This window comes from Leguminivora glycinivorella, chromosome 1 (genome assembly GCF_023078275.1).
Source record: "Leguminivora glycinivorella isolate SPB_JAAS2020 chromosome 1, LegGlyc_1.1, whole genome shotgun sequence".
In the NCBI taxonomy this organism is placed as follows: domain Eukaryota; kingdom Metazoa; phylum Arthropoda; class Insecta; order Lepidoptera; family Tortricidae; genus Leguminivora; species Leguminivora glycinivorella.
In genome coordinates this window covers 35,783,289-35,797,957 of record NC_062971.1, presented here as the reverse complement: position 1 = coordinate 35,797,957, position 14,669 = coordinate 35,783,289, and the positions used below count along the sequence as shown (strand labels likewise).

Sequence of the window (14,669 nt, the reverse complement as noted above, 5' to 3'; positions counted from 1 at the left end):
CATACAAAATCAGGTTCATCGAAACATTTACTACGTTATGTTCGGTTTTATTACAGACCGATCATTTGAGTGTGCGAAAGAGAAGCGGTCACGTATATGAATATCCCATGAGTGCAAAAGAGGCAGACTACAAATGAAATTGTACCCGTTTTGGTCTCACTTTTGATATTTGACAGTTCTTTGTCATCCTACTTCTATGGGTTTTATGTTAGGTTGGAAAAACTTTAAAACTGTTAATCATCACAGGCAAGTGTACTAACTCGGTACCGCAACATTTACGTAATGTGTACTAATTCTTCTTCGGTACATTTTCTCCTCGAACGGTTTCTCAAGTGTGTCGTAAATGTAATCACGGACGACGGTGCACGCCGTTACGTGCGGAGGGCCCCGTGTTTAGAGTTCCGTTTGCGAAGGACCCATCTCTTGTTATTATGGTAACTACCTCTAGGTATACTCTGTCAACCAAGTCTGTCAGTAAATAAGAACAAAGAAAACTATATGCATCCTTTTCTTTAGGGTACTAGAGAAAAGGTTACCTATAGTTTTCTTAGTTCTTATTTACTGACAAACTTGTTTGACAGAATATACTTACGATAAATTTATTATATTCGAATACACCCCGTTTTTTGAAAGACATAGTTAGAATTTAAGTGCCTCGTCTACGATACCGAACAGAATCATTTTAATGTCCTCATGTTACGAAAAGTAGGAAAATAATTATGCCGAATGGAACGACCTTGCTCAAGATGGGAATACGAGATCATAAAAACAGCAGGAAGAAACTGGCTACAAACAGCCCAAATAAGGGAAGACTGGCTAACTTTGGAGGAGCCTTTACCTGCAGAGGGGTTCTTGCAAAACCAATTTAAAAAAATAATAATAATAATAAATAGGTATATAGTTTTTTAAGTAAAAATTTAGTCACTTGTATGCAAGAAATAAAAGGCTTTTTTTTTAATAATATGCCGAATATTACCTTCATTATTTTTTTCCCTTATGTTGTCGCGCCAATACGCAAGAGCGATAGAGATAGATATCTACTAGCGTTTCGTTTCGTGAGCGTTTGTGCCATTCGGCTACGCACCCAGACTCCGTTTCGATCGCTCAACGCTTATCACTTCTTCTAGGCCGGCAGCTGCCTGCTACACCATAATACCTTCTGCATGATGTATGCATGTATGTATGTATGTAGTTATGGTTACTTGTATAGCTAGTTCAACGGTCAGCAGCAGCCTTGGGCCGCGTCATTACTCAGTACAGTTATTAATGCGACTACTTGCCCTATTTTCGTATACGTGCGTAATTACCCAACATTGTAATTTATACACGTGTGTGATTGAATACTTGTGGCCACTAACTACGCCCTTTTTTATTACTTAATTTTTATTTCATTTTGATATCTGCGTCATAGACGACCGATCTGGCTCAGTCGGTAGTGAGCCTGCCTGCTAAGCCGCGGTCCTGGGTTCGAATCCCGGTAAGGGCATTTATTTGTGTGATGAGCACAGATATTTGTTCCTGAGTCATGGATGTTTTCTATCTATATAAGTATGTATATCGTCGCCGTCGCTTAGCACCCATAGTATCTCAATCAATATTTATAAAAATATTTATTTCTTTATAATCATACGTTTAAAATTCTAAGTTGACGACACAGGACGCAAAGAACTACTTAGTCGCAAATTAAACAAAACTAGATAGCGAGCAAGCACGGTCACGTGCACCGACTCAGGATAGGGTGTATCATACTGGCGTGCTAAGCCCGTCCCTTCTGCTGAGCTTAGTACATGACATATAAGCACATCACAAACGATCAAGTTTGTATCTAACCGGGCGCACCTGTCTATATTCACGGAGTGCCCGGCTGTGGCTTCCAGAAGCCACTATAGTAGATCCAAGGTACTAATATTATAAATGGGAAAGTGTGGGTGTCTGTTTGTTTGTCCGTCTTTCACGACAAAACGGAGCGACGTATTGACGTGATTTTTTAAGTTAAGATATATACTTTTGGCGTCTTTCTAACGCGAGCGAAGCCGCGGGCAAAAGCTAGTAATCAATCAATCAATCAATCAAAATATTTTTAGCGCAAATAGGAATACCTACAAAAGTTATTTTAAATTGTCAACAGTGTACAATATTCATCTTATTCTAAATATCAGAGCAATTATTGATAATAATTAATATTGTTTTAAAACTACATTGATTTAATCAAAATGATATCAATATAAATTGTATGAAAAAAAATACTAGTCTAAAAATCTCTAGAATAAATTTAAATGTCAAAAAAATTACATTATGTAATTGAAATCCAGTAAGACGTATAAATGCCATACGATAAATAAATAATACGTTACTCATTAATATTTTTTTTTTTGTTTTTAAATGTCAAATAGAGTTTATTTATTAAGGTATTAAAACTTAAATAACAAATACATAATAAGCTGACTCTAAAGTAATAAAATAACTTAAAATTCAATTAGAATATAATCTAAATTAATAGTTATTTGTTATACAAGGGGCAAAGTTGTATTTTAAGCCGAGTGTGGAATTGAAAAACGAGCAAGTATATTTAACACACGAAGCGAAGTAGAAAATACATTTGCACCACGAGAAGTAAAATACGTTTTGTAACACAAAACATTATAGCAAGGAAACTACAACCCTCATTATAGCGAGGAAACTACAAAGCAATTTTAAAAAATGCGTTTTTATCACTGTTTCGCAGTAGTTCCACACGAGTGGTAAATCATCTTTATTACTAGATTCACCTAGAAATATTTTTTTTATCAATTTTAAAGCAGTTAATTTGACTTTCGCTCAACGCTTATCACTTCTGCTATGCCGGCAGCTGCCTGCTACACCATAATACCTTCTGCATGATGTATGCATGTATGTAGTTATGGTTACTTGTATAGCTAGTTCAACGGTCAACAGCAGCCTTGGGCCGCGTCATTACTCATATCAGTACAGTTATTAATGCGACTACTTGCCCTATTTTCGTATACGTGCGTAATTACCCAACATTGTAATTTATACACGTGTGTGATTGAATACTTGTGGCCACTAACTACGCCCTTTTTATTACTTAATTTTGATTTAATTTTGATATCTGCGTCATAGACGACCGATCTGGCTCAGTCGGTAGTGAGCCTGCCTGCTAAGCCGCGGTCCTGGGTTCGAATCCCGGTAAGGGCATTTATTTGTGTGATGAGCACAGATATCTGTTCCTGAGTCATGGATGTTTTCTATCTATATAAGTATGTATATCGTCGCTTAGCACCCATAGTACAAGCTTTGCTTAGTTTGGGGCTAAGTTGATCTCTGTAAGGTGTCCCCAATATTTATAAAAAATATTTATTTATTTATAATCATACGTTTAAAATTCTAAATTGACGACACAGGACGCAAAGAACTACTTAGTCGAAAATTAAACAAAACTAGATATCTAGCGAGCAAGCATGGCCACGTGCACCGACTCAGGATAGGGTATATCATACTGGCGTGCCAAGCCCGTCCCTTCTGCTGAGCTTAGTATAATACATTATAAGCACATCACAAACGATCAAGTTTGTATCTAACCGGGCGCACCTGTCTATATTCACGGAGTGCCCGGCTGTGGCTTCCAGAAGCCACTATAGTAGATCCAAGGTACTAATATTATAAATGGGAAAGTGTGTGTGTCTGTTTGTTTGTCCGTCTTTCACGACAAAACGGAGCGACGAATTGACGTGATTTTTTAAGTTATACTTTTGGCGTCTTTGTAACGCGAGCGAAGCCGCGGGCAAAAGCTAGTATGGTTATAAAGGAAATAACCTCATGATTATTTTTAGCGCTAAAGAGCGAATACCTCCTAAAAGTTATAAACTTAAAAGAAGCATTGTATGAGGCAGTGCTCCATGTTGCTCCAATGTATACCCCAATGGAATGGAAATTAGTTAGATAATGATTAATGATTACTGAAATTTCAATACGTTACTCCCGTTAGACCTCATAAACCTCAGCGAAACGGCAATTGAGTATCTGAAGAGCACATTCATCAATCTCTAGTTTAAGATTTAATACTTAAGGAAACCATTATGTAATTGAAATCCAGTAAGACGTATAAATGCCATACGATATAGTATTTTATGCAACTGGTGGTTAAAAGAGGTCAAAAAAGTTGAGTGGCGTGGGTAACAATTTGAGGCGAAGCCGAAAATTGTTAATAAAGACGCCACGAGCATTTTTTGACTCAGTTAAACACCGTTGCATACAATACTTTTTCTACGACCAAGCACTTATTTTGAAAGAAAATTATAAATTCAACAAATACCTACTTTCAGTCATCTTAGTTATCTAGGTGGACCGCCTATCATTTTGAATATGCAGTTTGAGTGCAAACATGAAAATAAAACTGTCTATGGTATGGTTCTTTGAAGCCTGGCCACTAAGACGAATCGAGCCGAGTTGAATCGAGTTCTCATACATTTGAATGCGATTCGACGCGTCGCCAATGAACGCAGCAGAAAACGAAGGAGTCTCGACTCTGCGAATTGGTTTGTTAAGTTGGTAGCAATGTATTTACTGAACTGTAACAGCTATATCGTGCTACTGCTACTAAATGTTTTCAGGGTATAGACTAGATAGACTTGTCCTGACATCTTTTATGTAGGGTTTTAAAGTTCTATGCACGACCTTGTAACTCACGAATAACAGTACGGGAGTAGAAAAAATAAATAATACGTTACTCATTAATATTTTTTTTTTGTTTTTGAAATGTCAAATAGAGTTTATTTATTAAGGTATTAAAACTTAAATAACAAATACATAATAAGCTAACTCTAAAGTAAAAAATAACTTAAAATTCAATTAGAATATAATCTAAATTAATAGTTATTTCTTATACAAGGGGGCAAAGTTGTATTTTAACGCCGAGTGTGGAATTGAAAAACGAGCAAGTGAAAGGATTCTATAGTTGAACCACGAGCGAAGCGAGTGGTTCGAGAATAGAATCCTGCACTTGCGAGTTTTTTAACACACGAGAAGTAAAATACATTTGCACCCGAGTGTAACACAAAACTTTTCCCCTCATTATAGCGAGGAAACTACAACGCAAAAAATGCGTTTATCACTGCTTCCAGTAGTTCCACAGGTGGTAAATCATCTTTATTACTAGATTCACCTACTTTTATCAATTTTAAAGCAGTTAATTTGACTTTATTCAAGGTCAAATTACGTTACCCACTAGTGGATAAAATGCGTTTTTACCCGCTGGTATTGAAGGACAAAACACGTGTTTCCGAGCTTAGTGAGGGGAAAAATACATCTAAATAGAGCCCCCGCGGCATTGTACCAAAGATGCTGGCAGCATTCCCTTAGCAATGCTTATGCGTTGCGAGAGAAAGCTGCCAGCTCTCTGGTCACCGGTAGTTTCTATGAGCTTTGCGCTCAGCTCTTTAAAAATTACATGAGCGCTTGGACCCCATGGCTAGGGTCTCGATCTCGACACCAACTGCCATAAAGTGGTATTGGTGTACGAGACCCCGATATTTTGCCACCTTTTTGCTTTCAGCCAACTTACATATGTTTATATGTAGGTTTTGTAACAATTACCCCATTTGGTTTATTCACATGTAGTATAGACCTGTCAACCATTTGCCATTTGGTTAAGTCACATCTCATTTTCCACGACAAAAGCACACACTACGTTGCATGTTTACACGACATTTTTGCGAGGTCGGACATTAGTTTCAGTGAAAAACCATGACGTGCGACGTTTGATAATATTTATAATGTAATATGTAACTTTAAAATGTTTTTATGACGTTTTAAAAGCCAAGTCACGACATAAGTGTAATATTACGTGTTTATATTGATATAACTTCTGGAATACCGTTCGTATTGAATAATATTATCTATCTTAATTCAATTAATATTATGAGGATATTGACTCTTGGTAAAACGAGTCCTCATTTACAGTTTCGCCGTTATATTTAATTTAAATATGTATAATGCGAAGATCGGTCCGATCGGTTGGGTCGTCATACGTACTTTTACCCACTCGAATTTACTTCAAAGTAATCTTAGGTAGATTATGAATTATGATTTTGATTTTAGTACATAAATTGGCAGCAACTTTTTTATTAAGAGAAATTGTGACATTTACTTACCTAACTTAGTTTGAAACCAAAAACTGACATAGATTTACAAGGGCCGAACGACTTATCCAGCTTTGTAGGTAACGAGGGGGAAGTGGTTAAATTGTACATATTATGTAGGTCGTACGTACCTACAAGACCCAAAAATATAATTTAGTGTGGGTAAAGTATATGCAACTATAAACAAGTAAAGTTGTTATATTTTTGATGTTTTTTTAACCGCCTTCCAAATCTCAAAGGAAGGGGTTATCAAGTCGTCTGTATGTTTTTTTTTTCTTTTTAAATATTTGTTCCTCGATATCTCCGTCGTTACTAGACCGATTTTGAAAATTTTTTTTTAGATTGAATGTATATGCATATAGATTGGTCCCATTTTTCTCAGAACCCAGTTCTGATGATGGGATCCTGGAGAAATCGAGGGAACTCCTCAAATCTGAAAGGCATATATATGGTGATTTTTGTGTTTTTAAAGGAACAGCATGCATTTACGTACGGAACAGTGACATTTGGTGCAGTGGAACTCCTGATGATGGTCAGAAGGGAACTCCTCAAATCTGAACGGCACACTTATAGTGACTTTGGTATTTTTATAAGAACAGCATGCACTTACGTCCAGAACAGTGATATTTGGTGCAGTGGAATTGCTGATGATGATCAGAATGGAACTCCTCAAATCTGAACGGCACACTTATAGTGACTTTGGTATTTTTATAAGAACAGCATGCACTTACGTCCAGAACAGTGACATTTGGTGCAGTGGAACTGCTGATGAAGAGTGAGCCGCCCCTGGTTAGAGTTCCGTTCTGATAATCATTCTCATCTGTAAGTACTTCAGAATCATCCAGATTTCAAAATTGGTTCAGAAATGACGGAGATATCGAATAACAAACATTAAAAAATATACAGACGAATTGATAACATAATCCAACATTTGAAAGTATTTATCACCAGAACCCCAAAGGAAGGCGGTTTTTTTTTTCTTAAAAATTATTTATGTATTAGTTATACCTATATCACATATTGGACTAAGTGTATGTACGCTTTTGCCCGCGGCTTCGCTCGTGGTGAATTCGAAAATTGCGGAATGCGCCAAACAAACTTCCACCCCCCCCCCCCTTTAGGGACATGCGAGGTTAGAAAGAGACAATTCTGGCCTATGTCACTCTCTATCCCTCCAACTATCTCCACTTAAAAAATCACGTCAATTTGTCACTCCGTTTTGCCGTGAAAGACGGACAAACAAACAGACACACACACTTTCCCATTTATCATATTAGTAAGTATGGATTGATTAACTATAAATAAAAAAAAGTATTCAGCCAAAAGTGATGTACTTATGTATACCTACTACCTACAATCGTATTTTATCGTTCATTATGTAGCAGTAACATATTATAATTTAATTATTATTCGACCATAAATTTATTGCTGCCTACTGACAGTAGTAAGTATAACTACCTAGTTAGGCTTATATTTAAAAAAAAATAAGCGGGTTAGGTTAGGTTAGGTTAGTCTCTCACTCACGTATTAAGTCTATAGAACGATCGACATGTCCACATGATTCGATCCATTTCCGAGGATCTTTTTCAAGAGTAGCGACCCCGCCTCTACACGTCGAGGCGGGGTCGCCACTCTTGAAAAAGATCTTCGGAAATGGATCGAAACATGTCGAGCGTTATATCGAATACTAACGTATTACTAATTATTACTAACGTAATATTTTTAAATATGTCTGTGTCTCACGGGAGTTTTATAGTTAAAATAGGCCCATATTCCTATGACGCTTATGAAGTGAAAATCCTTGGGCACCGGACAGCTGCAGTGGCGGGGAGGCCAATGCGGGCCATATTTCAGACACCTGTTATCTGTGCTGCTTGTTGCAACGAGTGCCAAGTCCAACGCTCAGCCTAGCCAGGTGCTAAATTACATATATAGAATCCAATAGGGTCGCTGGCAAATGTTTTAATTCGTCGTATGCTTATGGTGCTCCCACACTGACTGTTATAAAACTTATAAATGTTATCAGGGGGCACAGCAGTACCTCTGCCAAATTGAGCGCGAAGTACCTAAACACTGCCGTACCATCCGTTGCTGGAACCATTTCGCCACATTTCCAGGCCCCTATTTGAGAACCTTTGGGTAAGACCAGAACGCAGAAATTTTCGTCATCCAGTAAGCTATAATCACATACTTAAAATCCAAAATTTCAAGTCTGTAGGTCAATTAGTTCGAAGTTAAGCGAAAGCAAAGTTTAGTTTAGAAACGCAGTCTGGCCCTGCGCGCCAATACCACAGTATAATAAAGAGTAAGTATAAGTACTATCGTACAGTACGGCTGCTCCCCGCTGAAAGTGGCGCCCATCCCCTCTCGGTTACCTCACAGTTACCGCCTGACAAAAACGCGAACAGTCTACCTGTCATATTTCACTCATACAAGCACAGTACGCGTTCACCTACACGAGCTTAGACTGTGTGCTATGAACGCGCCTTTCATATCGTCACTACTTTTTAAAAATCTCGTATCTCACGCTGTTCCTTAAAGTTAAAACGCAGTAAGTGTATGTGCATTCCATACATACTTACTACATTTTTTTTTTCATTGACAGACGAAGATACAAGTTTTTTTAAAGTAGTGACGATAATTATATATTTGATCGCCAGTGTCCGAGGAGTGCCAATACGGAAAAGCGATAGAGTTTAGCTACGACAATGGCTGGGCACCCTGAGCATTCGACTCAGTACAGTTCCACATTGGAACGCCTCTGTTCCATACCGCGCCTGTAGGCTCGACAATGAACGAACTGTTTACACGTTTGGCAGAATTTCAACTCGTATAACTTATAATAACAGTACAAATAACGCGAAAAAATGGCGCAATGCTCTAAATAAGCTTTTTGCTGCGGTATGTCATTTATATGCCCGAGCTGGTGTAGGTAGGCTTTTAAAATTTGCTCTTGTGACTTTAATTTTAAAATATTCTATGTCAACAATATAATCTGTATATATACGTAACTATACAGTGTGTTACTAAAGAGCGCTGGTGACCTAGCGGTAAGAGCGTGCGACTTTCGATCCGGAGGTCGCCGGTTCGAACCCCGGCAGCCGGCTCGTACCAATGAGTTTTTCGGAACTTATGTGCGAAATGTCATTTTATATTTGCCAGTCGCTTTTCGGTGAAGGAAAACATCGTGAGGAAACCGGACTAATCCTAATAAGGCCTAGTTACCCTCCGGGTTGGAAGGTCAGATGGCAGTCGCTTTCGTAAAACTAGTGCCTACGCCAAATCTTGGGATTAGTTGTCAAAGCGGACCCCAGGCTCCCATGTGCCGTGGCAAATGCCGGGATAACGCAAGGAGGATGATGAGTGTGTTACCAACAAGTGGGCTTTTTTTAAAGGAACACGTAATCTTACGTATTTATTTAACTTAATCATGCCCTTAATTTAATTAATAATTAAACATTTTGACTTTACAAACTTTCTAACAAAAATTTTATTACAAGCAATGTACATTGTACAGCACTCACACTTGTCAAGTGAGGGCAACGACAGCTCCTAAGTATAATGTGAGTAATGACAATTAAGAAGTGCACGCGTTACATTCAATGTCGGGATTTCGGAAAATTATTTTTTCAGTTAATTTAAATATTTATGATTGGCTGATATGCGCAAACGATTGTTAAATGACTGTATTATTATTGGTTTTAATAAAGGTTCGGGTGGTGGCAACACACTGTATATGTTATAACCCTATTTGTGAGTGTGTTTAGTAAAACGTCCCACTTGGTCGATTACCATTAAGGCGAAATTTACTTGTATCTTTGTATAAATAAACTGACAAAGCGGCTTTATAGCATTCGACAAAGTGGGACGTTTTCCCGTACACACTCACATTTTAGCTTACCTACATAATTATATACAAATACACACTTTCGCCTGTAGGTAGTTAACTAGTTACCTACTTTAGATTTTTTTATTGGTTTCGAGTAATTAAATGAAGTTACGAAGGTTTCTATAAGTAATTGACAATATCTATGTTTTATTTATTTATTTTAGGTTTTCTTTAACCTGCCTCTACGGCACTGAAACTTGACCTATTTCAGGTGTTCTACCTTCCCCTTTAAGGATTGAATGAATTTCTGTGGGTATATATAAATGACCTTTACTTAACACCTCGAAATCATAGTGAACTTGGTCACACTCTTCCCAAGACAGAAAAAGCTGAAGCGAGAACGCCCGCACTAAATTGCCGACATAACGTCAACGGTGACATTCGCCGACGAACCAATCTCTTTTATGGTTTAATCAGAACGCCCTCGCACGCTGGGACCGCTAACTGTGCGAGATACTGTAGGTATCAGTGGCGGCTGGTGAACATTTCTACCAGGCAATACTGAGCTAAAACTGCTAGTAATCAATTTTAGGCAAGCCGGTGTGAATCGGCTTGTATGGACCGCGGGCCGATTTTTGAGTCTCACGCGTTCGAATTCAGGAAATTGTCACTGAAAATCATAGGCAAGTCACCGTTTTCAACCGGTATTTTAGTGACAAAATCCAGCCGCCGCTGCTGGTAGGTATTGTGGCTTTTCATGTCAAAAGGGTATTTATATTTGTGTCGCTTAACTCCAAAACTGGGTAAATCCATTCTGCTATAAGGTTGCTTTCAGATCTTGAGTTATTTGTTAAATTTGCGAATACTTTGCGATTTTTGAAGTGATACTAATGTACTAATTCTACTGTTTCAGGTAATTTATTTAACTAGCGGCCCGCTACGCACGGGGATTATCATAAAAATGGTTATGGTTATCCGTAAAAGCACAGAATATATAATTACAAGTACAGAAAATACCGCCATTGTAAATTCTTAATACCTACATTAACAAATGGACCGCACGTGAGCAGCCGACATTGAATTTTATTGCGACGCGCGAAGGTTGTCACCACTGAATGGGCCGCGAACTCGCGGCCGCTGACATGTAGGTACCTACTTGTAGCGCGGCGATAGAATCGAGGAGCCGCCCCTGGTAAAAGATATATACAGATGTAGTGCGAAAAGATTTGCCTTCGTATTGTTACGAAACGTACGAACGTGTCATACTATTTTCAGTCAGTGTCAGTACAAGATGTACTGACATTGACTGAACTAGCATGACAAATACGAACGTTTCCGAAGGAAACCCTTTACACACTACATCTGTAGACATAAATATGCTATCGTGGACTTTTTTGTAGACCTATTATTGGAAAGATACGAATTTCGCCATACTAGAGACAGACATTAAAATCGTATCATATTGAAATCACGAATATTTTTCCATATTAATAAGTAACATAATTTGAGAATATGTATCATACAGAGTAAAGAAAAGTTGAGGCCGTCTTCTGTCCGCGCTGCATATCGCATATGGTTTGATGAGTCGGGTTGAAACCCCTGAACCCTGTGCGTGTATTATGACAAAAAAAATTTAGACGCATATCCTTTGTTACTTGTAGTAGTAAACACATTATTGCATAGAACAAATTACAAATAGTACAGTGAATAATTATAATGGTTATGTATCGAGTCGTTTGTTCGAGGTACCCCATTACCGAGTTTAAAAACAAACTACATATTTTGGTGTTATCTACATGCACTCTACACTCTACTGCATCGGGGCTTGTGTCGAGAAAGTGCATAGAAACTTGACATGCACATATTGGGTGTCTGAACCGGAAACTATTGGTTTACGTTGCTACTGACATCGGCAGGGTCCACTTTTATCTCTCAAGTGCAGTCTAACGTACGAAGCGTGTATTTGATGTAGAATCATGAAAATCAGACATTTTCGCGAGAACAATCACCAAAAATCGCCCTTTCGATCTGGAACAAAAAACAAGAGACAAAGAAATGGTCCCAAAATTTTGCATACTTTCCACTTTGTAACCGCTGTACAAAGTGATTGAGAAAAATGGTAACGAAGAGAAAAATTTAATTTGGGACGCTTTTTTTTTTACGTAGAAGGATTGATAGCGCTCGTGATTCTGAGTAGGAAAAACATTAAATTTACCTATTTAAGAAAAAAAGTTTTTGAATCTTTTTTCGCGAAAATGCCCAATCATAAGATATTGCTAATACACGTACCTATAATTCGGCTAAGGGTCTTTCTTTATTACCGGTATTATATTACCGGTAACTTGGTTCGGAAAAGTTCGGGTAAACCATCATGTTTTCTATGGACCTGAAGTAGATACAAATGCAAAATGCTATCTTGGCAGTAGAAAAAAAACGAGAAATAAAAATGGTAAGAAATTTTGTTGATTTTTCAACTGACAAGTATCTATTTAAGGTAGTATATCGATTACCCAGACCAGACCCACAGTTGAGAAGCAGACATGATTCGTTCCTGAATTTCTGAATGCATCGATTTTGTAGGAAGTTTTATTGCGGTACGGTAGTATATAATCTATTCCATGGTATACCACACATATACAATAGTTAATTACAGTTAAGCGTATGTGGTGTATCCCCGTGAATGATAGCCTCAATTACGTAGACACACAGAATTACAGGAAATAGAAAGAAATCAGGGGCCGGCGTCCATTAGCGCACGTTAAGGCGAAGTGTATTGGTTTACGGCATCGGCAGCCAATCAAGTATTCATGAGGTAATGGCGATGTGGTCGCAGATGAGGGTACTTGCGGGTATTGAATTATGTCTCTCGGTCAACAGTCCGCCATGCTAAATGCGTCCGGAAAGTTTATCATTTGCGGACGTTGCCGGCAAAACGTTCCAATTTGTCGCTTAAAATAAATATGCTGAGGGTATGTGCCCACGGGCAACTTTGTCGCCGGCAACATTTTTTCTAAATAGTCTAGTCTATGGGCTAGTATGAAGTTGCGCACACGTAACTTGTGTCCCTTATTGTGTAAATATACTTAGCCGAAAGCTTTGCTTTGCTTATGGCTAAAAATGTCTGCCGGTCAAGGACTTAGGTACTTGAGTATATTATGTAGTTATCACCAGCACGATTTATTAGATGAATCGCTAATGTCAACTTACTTTCTTGACATATATCTCGCTCTCACTAATATGAATGACAATACGAGCAAGATTATGCACACGCTAGCGAATAAGTCAGTGTCAAACTCGTCGTCGTAAATCTACAAGAAATAACGAATAAGATTATTTTAAAGGTTTTCTTGACATAGTAAACTTGTTCTGATTTTGTAAGTGCTTCAATATAAAAAAAAAGAGAAATAACGAAAAGTTTAAACAGGTTTTCGCAAACTTGTTCTACTTTTAGTGCTTCGTGTAAGTGCAGACGCGGTGCATTTACTGCAACAGCAAAAGCGTTAAAATGCAATCAGTAAAATTTGTGGCATGACTCGAAATGTAACAGTAAGCAAACAGCTGTGTCACGCCGTTCGAGTACTGAGGCTGGTGTTCCATACGCTTACAGAGTATTTGCCTTAAACTGTCTATATCTTGACATCACAGCCGGCCCAGCCGAATGATGCAATCGTTGACGCTTTAACAAATAAGTCCTTTATATTTCTCGCCAAACTGTATTGCAGTTTGTTGGCGAGATATATATCTATCTATCTATACGATAACGATGTTATGGTGAGTGTTTGTGCATTTACCATGTGTTTACCATGAATAAACCATGGAATCTGAATCATTGGGCTACGTACCCGACAACTGTAGAGTTGGTAGCAGGGTGCTTATAGCCAATATGACAATGGTTTGTGCTACGAAATCGCATTCTGACTGTCTTTCTCTATCACTCTTTCATATTAGTGTTATAGGTAGGTAGAAAGCTTTTCGCCAGTGTAGCGCAAAAGATCTTCAAGATCTTCACCTTAACTAATGCATCAGTACTAGTAGTCAACAATGAAGCCCTCGTTTTGAGCTCCATCTGCTGAGTCCTTTTTAAACTGGGTACTTGATCTGAAAAAGCGTAGTTAGAGTTACCTATGGGCAACATCAGGTTGCGAATGGTCATATAAACAAGGTAACATTATGATTTCATTATATTCGACAGGGCCAGATTGTCGAAAGCCAAAGGCAGGGGCGTGAAGGATTGCATACCATGACCTACCACTATTCGAAATCAGCAAACTGCAAATGAATGAACGTAAAAGTCATAGACGAACTAGGAACAGTTTCTTCGTGAGGCGAAGGCTCTCGAGCGACGCGAGTTACCCCAGTGGCTGTGACTCCAATTTCTCGGCGCCTACGCACCCAGCCGCGACGGAATGCATACACTAACTATTTCCCACACAATCCATTGTCCCTGAACCTCTTCAAAATGTCTACAATTTAAACCATATTGCTAGGTGTTAAGGCCAAAAAATATATTCGAAGTTTATAGTTTATCCTACGTATCTATCCCATAAAAGATATTTAGAGTTCATGTCGAAATTCCTAGGAAACTGTCAAGATATTAACTATTCTTCTGTTGGGAAAATCTCCATTGTAACGTTATGTTTTAATTGGGTTCCTCCTTTATAATTACCCGTTATCATCCCTAAGATTCCCACTAAAGCGAAGAT

At 38.2% G+C, this 14,669-nt stretch overlaps 1 protein-coding gene across 4 annotated transcripts in view; it reads left to right on the top strand.

Moving 5' to 3' along the window:
- LOC125238487 (protein turtle) overlaps window positions 1-14,669 on the top strand; it is a 149,752-nt gene that overhangs the window by 39,331 nt on the left and 95,752 nt on the right. The gene's annotated exons all lie outside the window — the stretch shown is intronic.